At 50.0% G+C, this 14,019-nt stretch overlaps 1 pseudogene; it reads left to right on the top strand.

The window, feature by feature from the left end:
• The first annotated feature begins 8,170 nt into the window (after positions 1-8,170).
• On the top strand, positions 8,171-8,566 carry LOC134390111 (large ribosomal subunit protein mL53-like; annotated as a pseudogene).
• The last annotated feature ends 5,453 nt before the right edge of the window (positions 8,567-14,019 follow it).

The following is a 14,019-nucleotide window of genomic DNA, read 5'->3' as shown; positions in this document are numbered from 1 at the left end:
GGCTATTCTGGTTACTCCTTCCCCAGCTGAACTGTAATAAAAGTCCAGAGTGATGGCAACCACGATGTGTCCAGGTACTTTCCTGATTCTCTGAGCATACAGCCAACTGCAAGGCAGGCAAGGTGAGTCTCCATCTGCAGAAGAGGCACCTGGGTCCAGAGTTGCTCTGGGACCAACCCAGATGAAGTCTCTAGCCTGGGAGTCCAAGACCCAGCTCTGCCCCATCCTGCTCAAGGGTCCTGGGCAGTGCACATCAGACAGGAGGAGAGAGGAAAGATCAATCAGTCTGTGGACTCAGACGCAAGTGCAGGTAGAAGTGGGAACAGGATGAGGGTGATGTTGAATGCTTTACTCTTCTCTGGGCCTCACTTTCCTTATCAGGGCAATGGGATCATAATCCCTGTTCTGCCTGTCTCACAGGGGTGTTTGGGTGATTGTAGGCAAAGCAAAAGCAGAAAGAACTGGACATTGGAGCTGGACACAGGTTCCAAACTCAGCTCTGAATCTTTCTTGGCTGTGGACTTGGGCAGGCCACCACCTCTCTGACACTTGATTTCCTCATTTGTAAAACTCCCCCAGCCCTACCACTTGTGGGTGGCAGGAAGGTCAGGTGAAGTCATGGATTTCAGAAGCTTAATTAAACCGACAAGACTCCAGTCCTCTGGGAGTTTCCTGTTTAATAGACAGAAAGGTTGGGAAATCAGGCAGACTCACAGAAAGTGAAGTAGAATGTTGTAAGCAATTCCAAATGGAGGAGGAGGAGGCTTTTACTTCAACAGGCACTAAAGGAAGGGGATTCTAAGCACCAGGAAAGCTTCCAGAAGAGAAGTGGGTGCTGGCTGGAGGGGTGGGTCTATGTGGACTGGGAGACTGTTGGATAAAGTTGAATGGCTGTTGAATAGGAAAGGCCCTGGCCTGTGGGGGTTGGGGGTGGGGATGGGGTCAGCGTGAGTCAGCCTGAATAGCTGGGCTATATGGCAAGGAGGTCAGAACAGAAATGCCCTAAATGAGCCTTGGGGCTTCCCAATGTCAGAGCCCACCACCAGGGTACTGGTAAAAATGCAGATTCCTGTGCCATGCTCCTTTGACTTGAACCCAGGAATCTGCATTTTAACCAGATCACCTTTCTGCTGATGTGGGGGTGGGGTATCTTGGGGCCACATTTGGGGATATGCTGCCTGAGAAGCTCAAAGTTTGAGACCTTAAAGGGCAAAGCTAAAGCCATGAGTTCTAATCCTGGCTCTGCTACTTTCTGACTCTGAGATCTTGAGCAAATTATCCCATGCCCTAAGCCTTAGTTTCATATCTGTGAAGTGGGAGTTACCTCAACTGCCTTGGTGATAAGTCTGAGTGGACCCTATTCTGGCCCTCTCCTGGGCTGCTTCTTCCCCTCCCGCAGCCCCATTCCTCCTCCTCCTTCCCCCCTCCCTCCTCCTTGCCTGCCACCTCCTCTTTCTTCCTCCCCTTTCCCTCCTCCCTTTTCTTTCCCTCCTTCCTTCCCTCTTCCTCCCTCTCTTCTTTTCCCCTCCCTCCCTCTTCAGAGCTGCGATACAAACATCTTATCTCCTGGCCCTGACAAGGGAGCTCAGACCGCTGGAATTTGGGCAAGGTCAGGCCCATACTGGGGATGATGCTGGGGCCTTTCCTCCCACCCAGTCTGCGTCACCATCACCGTCAGGGGCTGCTGCACACAGCACCCGCCTAGCGGTCAAGGCAAAAGGAAAATGTCAACCTCAGCCCCAGATTCACCCTTCCTACTCTGGGCCCCAGGAGCTGTTTTTAGGAGTGCTCCCCCATGAGGATGAAGTAGGTCAGCCTGGACAAGCTTATTGCTTTCCTCTGGGCATCAGTTTCCACATCTGTCAGCCAGGCAAGAAATCTTGCCAGTCTCTCCCTCAAGGAGACCCAAGAGGACGTGGGACAGCTTTGAAGATGGACAAAACCTCCAACCTGTGCTGTTGATGCTCAGTGTGGCCTTGGGCCAGCGATGCTGTTTGGAGTGACAGTGCCCTTCTGTATAGTAGTAGGTGGGGACCAGCCTTGTAGAATGGCTGGAGGTTCTAGGCATGACTCCAGGGTTTACAGTGACAGGGCCCAGAAGCCATCATGTGAGATAGAATTTGGGGGTCGGGCAAGGAAGGAAGGTTCTGAGATCCTCAGCAGCACCTGCCTTGTCCTGGCTATGCCTTTGGAACCCCCTCAGGCTCTGGCCAATCTGGTATAGCCCAGGAGGGACAGCGCAGGCCTGAGCCTGGGTTTGTGAAGCCAGCTGTAGGGCAAGAGGTTGGTGAGGGGAGAAAGAGGGGCCAGGGTGGAGCAAAGCTGTTAAATGTTTTAGGAGGCAGGTCTGGAGTGGGGTTCACAGGGAACAGCACCCCCAATCCTAGAGAGCAGGAAATGCACAGAGGGCCCCATCAGACCCCTGAACCTAGCCCTTCAGCCTAGCACCTGTGGCCCAGACATGTTCTATTTGGCCCACATAGTTCTTGTTTTAAAATGTTAATTAATTATCAACATTTAACCATCAGGAGATTTCTCATCAAAACTCATATTCCCAGCTTCTCTTGAGGAATCAGCAGACCTGAGCCCCTGGGTTGACCAGGCAGGATATGGTCTCTCCAGTTCTCTACCAGCCCTCCCTTCAGTGGGTCCCCAACCCTGAGAACACGTGATGTCCAAGAAGTGACACCTGCCTGGCCTTGTAGGTATCACAGTGTGTCCTTAGCCCTAAGCTGTTTTAGAGCCTAGAAGAATAAGACCCAGAGGGAGGAGAGGACTTGCTCAAGGTCACACAGAAAGTGACATTTGGGCTACAGTGGGACCACGGTGTCCTGTTTTCCAGTCCCATACACTGAGCTCACAGCCTCTGGAGGAGAGGACCTCCCTGCCCTTCTGAGCTGCTGCTGAGACATCAGGAAAGGAGCTGTTATAGGCTGTGACCATTGTGCGCAAGGGCACTGGGCTAGAGAATGGCAGGGAGGGGGACCCACCTCAGAGGTGGGACTTGGTGTTAAGGAGATGCCACCTGGAACAGAGCAGCCAGGCCAAGGGGTCCCCGGTGAAGGCCAGCGTGTTCCTGGTGTGGAGCAAAAACATCTAGGAGGCCAGGGAGGCTGGATCAGAGAGAGCAAGGGGGAGAAGGAAGGGTATGTGGCAGAGGCAGGAAGGGGGTCAGAGTCTCAACAGAGTCTCTGCTCCAGAATCCCACCATGACCAACAATGCAATATCAACCAACACAGAGGCCTTATTTCTCTCTTGTCTTGTAGGCATTTAAAGACCTACCCAGGGCCGGCCCGTGGCTCACTCGGGAGAGTGCGGTGCTAATAACACCAAGGCCCCGGGTTCGGATCCCATATATGGATGGCCGGTTCGCTCACTGGGTGAGCGTGGTGCTGACCACACCAAGTCAAGGGTTAAGATCCCCTTACCGGTCATCTTTTTAAAAAAAATAAAAAATAAAAAAATAAAGACCTACCCAGCGCCAAGAAAGGGGAGGAGAAGGGAGTAGAGAGTGAGGGAGGCTCAGAGAAGTGGTGCTGGGTAGGTGGGGCCAATAAGAAGAAGGCCAGGGATGATGGAAGAGCCATACTTGAGTATGGCAGGAGTAGCAGCTCTGTTCAAATGATTGGCCTGGCGTTGTGATTATGTGCACAACATCAGGTCTCCCTTGAAGCAACCCTACAGGTCAGTGCAATTATTAACCCATACATGGGACAGAAGGTCAGAATGGTTAAGTAACTTGCCCAAGATCACACAGCCAGCAAATGGGGAGCATGGCTGACCTGCTGGCTTTCTGCCTTCCTGTCCAGTGCTCCACCCCTGGGTGGGAGTTGAGGAAGCTAGGAGGAATGAGGTTGGGGCTGCTTTGAGGGTCTCAGGTCTCAGTGGACGCATTTCTCTACCTCTGGGTAACAGGTCTACTTTGGGCAGACAGATGGGAACGCCCACCCAGCGATGATGACTAAGGCTTCAGCCCAGCTGCTGGCCAGCCCTACTCTTAGGAGAAGTTATCCACTTCTGGGAACCTCTGGGCAGTCAGCCACAGCTTCAGGAGGCAGGACTCCTTCCAGACTCCACACACTGGTGGACACAGCTCACTCTATCCCTTGCACCTAGGTCAGCAACTCAGGGCCATTGAATAGCACCAGGGCCCATAGCCTGGCAGAGGGCTCCTTTCTGACTTCCTTTTCTCCCTGCTTGGGGGTTCCTAGAAGGAGGAAAAGATGCCCTCCTGGAAAGAGGAAAGAGTTTTTTGCTATACGTCCCAGAACTCTTCTCCAGTGGTGAAGAGTGCCACTCCTTTATTTATTGAATTTTCAGTGCGGACAGTAGTAGTAATAACAGCCCCTTCCTTATTGAATTCTGTTTCTACCATAGGTGTGGTGCCGGGCACTGTGTGCGTTTTAATATCTAATTTTCACAAGTATCTTATGAAGTAGCTATCTGCAGCCCCATTCTCAGAAAGTGGAGGCAGAGTGCTGCTTGTGTTCAACTCCCAACTTCTTTCTCTGTGTGCTCTGTGACCTTATGCAATTGACACAGCCTCTCAGAGCTTCAATTTTCTCATGCACAGAAAGGGAGTAATACTTTCTGTGATGGTTAAATGTTATGTGTCAACTTGGCTAGGCTGTGGTGCCCATTGTTTGGTTAAACACTAGTCTAGATGTTGCTGGAAACATACTTTGTACATGTGATTAATATCCACCATTAGGTAATTTTAAAGAAAGGAGATTATCTTCAATAATGCGGGTCGGCCTCATCCAATCAGCTGTAGTCCTTAAGACCACAAACTGAGGTTTCCTAGAGAAGGACTTCTACTGCAAGCTAAAACATAGAAATCCTGTCTGAATTTCCAGCCCATCAGCCCGCCATACAGATTTTAGATTTGCCAGCCTCCACCGTCGTGTGAGTCAATTCCTTAAAATCAATCAGTCGATCTCCCTGCCTCTCTTATTGGTTCTGTTTCTCTAGAGACTGATGTTTTCTATGCTCAAGGTTGATGTGAGGACTCAGTGGAATGCTGCCTCTGTGCTTGACCACAGCACTGGAGACAGCCTGCAGGTAGTGTTAGCTGTTGGCTACAGATGAAGGAACTGAGGCTTGGAAAAGTGACTTGTCCAAAGTTTCAGAGCTGGAGTCAGGATTTGAGTTAGGACCTCAATCACTGTGTCTTTACCTTGTCACTTCCTTGCCAAAACCATGGGCCAGGGAACCTAAGGGACTACTGATGGCTCCCTCTCTCCAGGGGTTCCTTTTGGGTTTAATTAAAGCCCTCAGGCCCTGGTGGGGGAGGTGAGACCAGACGTACTATTGGGGCCCCAGTAGTACTGAGTTAACAGGTTCTTGTGCAAGACTAACAGGCTTGTGACATGCTAACATTCAACTGCCCTAGAATTGTCATGGCCCTGACTCAGCCTTTAGAGTCGTTGTAAGTGAAATCAGTAAAGAACTGATAACTAAATAACAACCCCTCAGCTTGGGGAAGCCCTCTCAGCTCTATTTCCCACTCTGCAGTCCTAGCAAGCTAAGCCATTTGCAGCGTAGACCTGGGATCTGCTATGCAGAGGCCCGCAGAAGACATATCTCAGCTCTGACCATTGTCATCCCCAGGAACACAGCTGATGTGACCAGGCCTCCTTCCCATTTTTTAAGGAAAGACTCACATCCAAATTTTTATATGCACTTTGAATTCTCATTGTTTTTTAATATCAAAAACTTATTTGAATAGATGGTATTTGCATATGGTAAAAATGCAAATAGTATGGCAGGGAAAACAAAGAGATTCCCCTCATCCAGGTCTCTTCCTGGACACTACCACTGCTTCCAAGTTCTCTCGGGTCCTTACAGAAAGATCGTACTCATTTATTCAACATTTATTAGTTGATCACCTACTACATGTCCAGCACTGCACTTATAAAAAATTATCCTCCTTGTTTGCTCCTTGCTTTTTGTACTTAATACTATCACTTGAAGAGGGATCCATATGTTAAGAGAGGGTGCCCATCCTTTTTTACAGCTGTGCAGACATGATTCTCTTGCCTAGCCCCTACTAGTTGTTTGGTGGTTTCCAGTAAGTTTCCCATGGTTACTCCTAATAAACATCCTTAACATGCTCCTCATATGGGGTGAGGACATCTGTGGGATATTTTGAAATGAAATCACTAGGTCAAAGGTCAAAATCTTTTATTCCAACTTTATGTTTTGTTCTCTCCTATTGAATTGCATGTGTTCTTGTAAGTGGCCTCAGATCCCTGATGGAGTGAGGCAGCCTTCAGGAAATGGATAAATAGATTTATTTATTCAGCAAATACTTACTGTGCACTTACTGTTCACCAGGAACTGAGCGGTTCTGGGATGGCACCATGAACAAGGAAGATGTAGTCCCTGCTGTCGTGGAGTGGACAGTCTATGGGGAGACAGATGCATAGTAAGTAGATGCCATCCAAACATGCCATAACATTGGGGTGAGAGCTCACGTGGTGGTCTGAGTGACGAGAACAGGGGCTGCTCTATTTGGAGGGTTGGAGTGGGCTCTCTGAGGAGGGGAGTCCTAAAGGAAAAGGATCCAACCAGGTTCATTATTGGGTCAGGCTGGGCAATCCAGCACCATGCTACTCGCCACTTGCAGCTCTGGCCACTCTGCTTTTTAATATGGGAGGGTTAGAAATCTCACCCATCATTGACCGGTGCCCAGGAGATGTCGGCTATGTCCAGTTATGATTACTGTTATTATGATAAAATGTGAACAAGGAGGCATGAGAGAGCAGTTGGGAGGAAGTGAGCAGCACTTGAAAGAGCTCGGGCTCTCTAGTCCTCTGGCGGACTGTCGGGAGGAGAAGTGGGAAGGAGTTGGAAGGCCACAGTCCTCCAAGCCCTCAGTGAAGTGTAGCTGGTGGGAAGGGGAATGAGGGGCAGCAAAGGCAATCTGGGCCCAATCGAGGGGCCCCAGAGAGCCAGCCAAGAGATGGGCCTTGTTCTGTGGGGTTTGGGATGGTTGGACAGCTCTGAAGCTTTGGGACTCAAGCCCAGCTGAGACATACCCTAGGCCCCGGGCAGGGTAACTGTGCCAGCCCCAGTCTGGGGGGCCTGGGTTGGGGGGAGGGTAACCACAATGTTTACCCAACCTTCAGAATTCATTCGGCTTGATGCAGTGGCCTGGTTGTGACACCAGCTCAGTGCTTCCACCCAGCTAACGGCTATCAGCCCACTGAGCCCCCAGGTTCCTCTTTGCTGAGCCACCCACCCCAAGGTCTGTTGGGACTGTGCTCTCACTACTCTGACCTGGGGGGCTGGAACAGGTCAGCAGTGCTGGTGGCTCACAGGAGGTGCTCAATGAATGTTTGTTGAATGAATGAATACATGCATAAATGGATTACCTGTGGACTGTGTGCAAATGAACATGTGGGAGTGAGTTCTCAGGCCCCAGAGATGGGGTGCTTTATGGGCAGGCTGTGTCAGCAGAGAGGCAAGTGTGGAAAGCTGGAAGCAGGTGGCTGGCAAGCAAATTGCCCAGGGGAAACTGAATGAAGTCATTTACCAGGCACCCAGTTGCTTGGGCATCTTTGGGAACCTGCCCTGGGGAGATTTGTAAGTACCCAATTCCCAAGACCCTGCCACTACACTGCCACCCATGTGTATATAAGCTCACATGGGCCCTCCCAGGGGTCCACCCCATCATCCTCAGTGCCTCTGTGTGCTCACCCTGGGACAGGTCACCTCTGACTCTGGGCCTGGTCTGTGGACTGTGTGTGCGTAGTCAGGAGTCAGTTGAAGACCCTTGGAGCTGAGCTAGGCTAGAGGCTGCAGGACAGATCACAGAGCAGGTGGCAAATCTTCCCTGTCTCAGACCCCAAGGCCCCTTCCTGGTCCTTCTCTGGTGCCCTTCTCTGGCCAGCACATCAGAAGATGTCCATGGCTGTGCAGCAGAAGGGCTCTCACTTTATATTTGGGTAGGTACATTTTTTTTTTAAAGATGACCGGTAAGGGGATCTTAACCCTTGACTTGATGTTGTCAGTACCATGCTCTCCCAAGTGAGCTAACCGGCCACCCCTACATAGGGATCCGAACCTGTGGCCTTGATGTTATCAGCACCACACTCTCCCAAGTGAGCCATGGGCCAGCCCTTTTGGGTAGCTACATTTAAAAAATAGTTTTTCCAGGAGGTCACCATGGCGGTGGCCTTGGCTCGGCTCAGGCTCCAGTCTGTCGAGCAGGTTTGGGTTCAATTCTGCCCTTTTGAGAAGAAGGTGGAGTTGACAAGGACCTTCCTCCAGGTGGTAAGCAGCAAGGTCTGTTCCACCAGTCTCAGGGGCTCGGTGGTTGCAGACGTGAGGGATGATGGCTAGAGCTGCGAAAGCGCTGTTCCCAGCCGGGCATCGCCTGACTATGCACAGCCTTGCTGCTCAGGAAATGCGACTGCCTTCGCCTCCCACATCCAGGCTAGGGGTGCAGCGGAGAGCGGGGACAAGCTGAGCCCTGGCATTGGGCGCTTACAGCTCGGAAGACACCAACAAGCAGACTTTAGCCTGCGACTAGGACACTTCCCTAAGAAGAACTTGAATTAATCACTCATATTAGTATCTGGAGGGCCACGGAGTAGCAAAAAAACAAAAACAAAAAAACCCGCGACTACAATGTTTCTGGGTCAAGACAAGATTGGGGAAGGGTCTGGACAAATTTGAACTTATTTCACTTTCTAACCATCACTCACTGCTTAATCCTTTTGAATTCGGCTTTTCCCACCACTTATTCAAGGTACCTCTCACTCTTATTTACCAAATCCAGTGTGAAAGAACACTGACAGACTGTGCTGTTTTCTCATCTTTCTATCAGTAGCATCTGCTGCACTTAATTTACCTCCTTGTGGAACTTCTCTCCCTCTGGGGTCCTTTTTCTTTTCATAGCCATAAAGGTGTACCACCTTCATCCTTCTCTTTTTATTCCTCCTGGGTCATCTCACCCCTGTCATACCTTGAACTACCCTCTCTAGGGTTAAACCCTACATTTCTGTTTGGTTCTAATCCCAACTTCTGTACTATGGTCAGGTTACCTACTACCAGCTTCCTCCAAATCCCACCAACACTCATTGTCTAAAGTAGAATTGATCATCTTACATATACATGTACTTGCCTCTCCCCCCAACTTCTTTTGCCTTCTTTTAAAGGCAATTAATCTGCTCAGCCTTCTGGGCTGGACACCACAATGTTATCTCCAGTTCTGCAATTTCCCTTTCCCTACATATCCAGTTAGTCAGTTTGGAGTATTCTTTTATTCTAAATATTTTAATTCTAAGTCTTTCGTTTTGTTTTGTTTGTTGGTTAGTTGGCAGCTGGCCAGTACAGGAATTGAACCCTGGATCTTGGTGTTATCGTCACCAATCTCTGACCAACTCAGCTGACTGGCCAGCCTATTCTGAGTCTTTCTAAAAAACTTCTGAAATGGTCTCTCCATTCCCACTCCCTCTCCTGTATCATTGTTGCATTCTCCCACCTGGTCTCCTTTTTCCTAATCATTTTTGCTGCTGCTTAATTTTATCCTTCCAAAGTACTTGACTGGTTTTATTTCCCATTACTATCTGTTTCATAAAACAGTGCCTAAAGTAGGGTTTTTCATAGAAATTAATTAATTTAATTTTTAAAATTATTAATTAATTTAGGGAGTTAAATCAGCCTGATAAAGTGAAATAGAATAAGGCTCACTCGGGAGAGTGTGGTGCTGATAACACCAAGGCCACGGGTTTGGATCCCATATAGGGATGGCCGGTTTGCTCACTTGGGAGAGCGTGGTGCTGACAACACCAAGTCAAGGGTTAAGATCCCCTTACCAGCCATCTTTTAAAAAACAAACAAACAAACAAAAAATGAAAAAGAATAAAAAGTATCATAGTGCATGACAAAAAAAAAAAAGAGAGAGAGAAGAGAAAAGAATTTTTCCACAGCCTGCCTGTGTCTTAGCAGACAGAAAACTTCTGGCCACTCAGAAGTGACAACTCAGGTTTGGAAGTTCTTAAGGCCAACTTTCTGCTAGGGCACGCTACTGGTCACATTTATAGGTGCACACATTGGATATCTCTCAAATACATACACAGTCCCGGGATCACAGGTGCCCAGAGTCACAAACACCCCCCCACACACACACACAGCCACATGCCCAGCCACTCTGGTCACAGGAATAGCAACACATATACCAACAACCACAGGTTGCTGTAAAGTCACATTGTTATAGGTAGACACACAAGTATAGCCACAGTGAACCCCAGGATGTGACACTGTCACAGAGACACTCAGGTATGGCCACAGTGCTCCATGGTTGGGACATCATACATGGTGTCACACACACATGGGCTGAGCTGTACAGGGTCAAAGTGTTGTGCTGCTTCACCCCTCTCCTCCACTGTGCCGCCCCCCAAGTGCTGCCTAGTTCCCTGGGATGTGGCCTCATGCTCCCTTCCCACACCTACATTCCTGACCAAGTCAGGGCTATCAAGAGCCCTCATTGTCCCTCCTTTTGCCTGCTTCCTCTGTGGTCATCCTGCTCAGGACTGTGCCGATGGCCCAATACACCCCTGAAAACTACCAAACCGACCAAAGTATGGACCCAGAGAGGTCCCTAGGGCATAGTAGTAAAGCTGAGTGACATGAGAGTCCCTTCTCCTTTCTAGGCCTCAATTTCTTTACCTGTTAATGGGGGCATGGTCCTAGGGGTTCCAAGTTCTCTTCTGGAATCCATAATGGCCCCTCTAGCATTTCCTGGGCCATCTAGCTCCTGAGATTTTGCTCAAACCTCATGGCCAGATGTCTCTCGCTAATGAATGGGCCCCCAGCAAGGTTTCCTTGGAAGCAAGGGAGAGCCCAGCTATCCTTGAGGTGTCAGAGGGGCCCCTGAGGCAGGCCCAATGCCTGGCTGTCGCAAGAGCTAGAGGAGTGACCTCCCAGCTTCGAGGCAGGAGGCTGGATGGACTGACCTCCTGGGACCCACCTAAGCCTTCTATAAGCAACACATTATCTGGGCCCAAAGGGTAGTTCTTGGGGCAGGAAAGCCTTCTAGAGAAGCTGCCATGAACTCTGGCAGGGTTGCACTCTGACCACCAGAGATAGTCATTGTTCTGTACAGGCCAAGGTGGCAACCCCTCCTCCTCTCCTCCTTGTTCTTGGATCCTCCCAGACCCTTGAGTTCCGAGGGCAGCCCAGGGAGTCAATGCATGAGGGGCTGTAGCCAGGTCCCTGTAGAGCTTGGGGGAGATCAGTTTGTAAATTACCCATGTCTAGTCAGGGTCACCATGAGGAAATTCTTGCCTTTTTCAAAGGGCAGTTGTTGAGTGGTCACTCCATGCCAGGCAGTGCGAGAAGCCAGAGAAAATAAACCAAAATGCACCTGAAGTAGCATTTTTCAGTGTGGCCAGATGTTTATAAAGTGTTCTCTGAAAAAAAGTGTTACATGGTCAAGAAGGTTAGGAAAGCATATTATGTAATTCACCTGGGCTGAACAAAGATGAACTGATTTCTTTTTTTTTCCCCCCCTTTTCCACTAAATGACCGGTTTCTTTCTTGTGGGGTTTGGCAGAGCCTTTAACAGGCTGTGTATGTCAAGAGCATTCAGGGTTGTGGGTGGGGGCTCCAATAGCGTGTGTCTCATTTCCCATGTGCCGCTGACTGCAGAATCCCTCTTCTCACAGCATCTGATGGGGTCTGGTGAGTGAGACTTCTCCAGAAGCGCTTGAGCAATGGTGCTTGAATGGCACCAGAGTTCCTGGAGGGCTCCTTATGACGCAGGTCTCTGCATCCCACCCCAGGGCTCCTGACTGAACAGGGCGCCTGAGAATCTGTATTTCTACAAGTTCTCAGGTGCTGCTGTTGGGGACCACACTTGGAAAACCACTGATCTTATTTATCTCAGAGTGATCTTTTTAAAGCCAAAAGTGCATGGAGTTCCTCCTCTGCTCAAAGCCCTCCTGTGGCTCTCTCTCACTCAGAGTAGAAGACAAATCCTCACGGGAGTCTGCAAGGCCCACCTACATTGTGGACATCCCCCCAACCCCCCAACTCATTTTTCTGTTCCTTAGACCCACCCAGCAAATCTCCACTTCAGGCCTTTGCTATTACTGTCCCTTCTGCCCATAATGTTCCTTCCTCAGATCTTGGTGGGGCAGCCCCTCCCTCACCATCCCTCTATTTCCACCCCACCCCCATCCTTGTACCCCTGTTCTTCCAAGAGACCTGACTACCTGACTACCATGGCAGCTCTGGCTGCCTCTCCCCATCCCCAGCCTGCTCCCAGTCATCCTCCGCACACCTGAACCTTGGGTTACTGCCTTAGCCTCTGTCAACTCCAGGAGGCCAGGGCTGTGCCATCTTGTTCACAGCTTCATCCCCTGTGCTGAGAGCAGAGCTTAGCATGTGGGGTGTGTGCTAGGGTTGCTGTTAAGTTGGTGGAGCCCAGAGCAGCCCAGGGGGCCCCAGCAGGGCTAAAGCTGAAGGCCTCTGAGGCCAGCCAGGTGAGCCAGGCCTGAGCAGCTGGGACTTTCACTCAGAAGGATGTGGTCCCATGCCAGGTCTGGTGCCCTGGGAGGGTAGGAAGGGAGCAGAGTTGTCCAGGCTGGGGTAGTGGGGAGTGACCCTGTGGATTTTGTCACTGGCTCCATGAATCTTATCAGGCTGACCTATGTCCTATCCCTGGAGCAGTCTGTGTTCCCAATGCATCTGCCCAGAGGTCATAGCAATACAGATGAACTCGGCTCACCCAGTTCTCACAGTGGCCTTGATGAGCTCACAGGGTGTCCTGCGGCAGAAACCAGAAGGCTCTGAGTTGGGCTGGAATTGGGGCCAGGCCTGTCCTCCCCAACCCACCCTCTACTGGCCCTAGCTACTTACAACTTACAACCCACCTCTACCTACCCCAGTGGGCAGCTGTGGGGAAGAAGGGCTTGTCTGACTGCCAGATGCATAAGAGTTATGGGGAGGGGGTGGGGGAGTGGCAAACCCCCCTCTGACTACTCCTCTGTCTGGTGGGAAGTGACTGCCCGTAATCTTCACTGTGGTCACTGGGGCCTATTCCATGTCTTGATTCCATGTCTTGACCCCTTCTCCCAAGTGGCAGCACTTCTCCATCATGCCAAGCCTATGGGTTTGAGTAGCCTTGGGTGTGGGGGCTGTCTGTGAATTTGCACATGACATCAATTGTGGCCTTGCTCAAGATTCCCAAGGAATTTTCTGATGAGCTAAGCTTTGACTTTGGCAGCCCTTATGCTGGCAAACTCTTGAACTACCATCAGGCTGGCTCTGCTGGGCAGGTGGGCTGCAGGCTGAGGTCCCTGAGTCACCTTTCCTGGCCCTCCTGGGTGTGACTCCATGAGTGAAGCTTTGTTTCCCGTGCATGTGTATCTGCCTGGGCACACATGTGTGCACGTGTGAGTGTGTGGGGGCATGCAGGAAAAGCCTGCCAGCCTGAGTTCCCTCATCCTCCCCCACCTGCCCTTCTTTTTTAAGCTACCACTTATTGAGAGTTTACTGTGTTCTAGGCCTGTGTTCTAATCCTTACAGCAACCCTATACCCTAGGGTTGTGCCCCCACAAAGATATTTTCAAATCCCAGTACCTGTGAATGTGATTTTATTTGGAAATAGGGACTTTGCAGATATAATCAAGTTAATGTAATCATACTAGATTAGGGTGGGCCCTAATCCTGTGACTGGTATCCTTAAAAGAAGAGGGAAATTTGGACACAGACACATAGAGATGACAGCTATGAGAAGAAAGAGAAAGAAACTGGAGTTCTGCTATTAAAAGCCAAGGAGCTCCTGGGGCTACCAGAAGCTGGAAGAGGCAAGGAAGTGTCCTCCCCTAGAGGCTTTGGAAGGAGAATGCCCTGCCAGCACCTTCATTTCTGACTTCTGGATTCCAGAACTGTGAGAAAATAAATTTCTGTCGTTTTGAGCCACCGAGTTTGTTATGGCAGCCCATATATTAGGAAACTCATATAACCGGCTTCTGTTCTCATCTCCATTTAATTTTATTTTGTTG

The sequence above is a fragment of the Cynocephalus volans genome, chromosome 11 (genome assembly GCF_027409185.1).
Source record: "Cynocephalus volans isolate mCynVol1 chromosome 11, mCynVol1.pri, whole genome shotgun sequence".
NCBI classification, from domain to species: Eukaryota; Metazoa; Chordata; class Mammalia; order Dermoptera; family Cynocephalidae; genus Cynocephalus; species Cynocephalus volans.
This window is presented reverse-complemented; position numbering and strand designations above follow the sequence as displayed.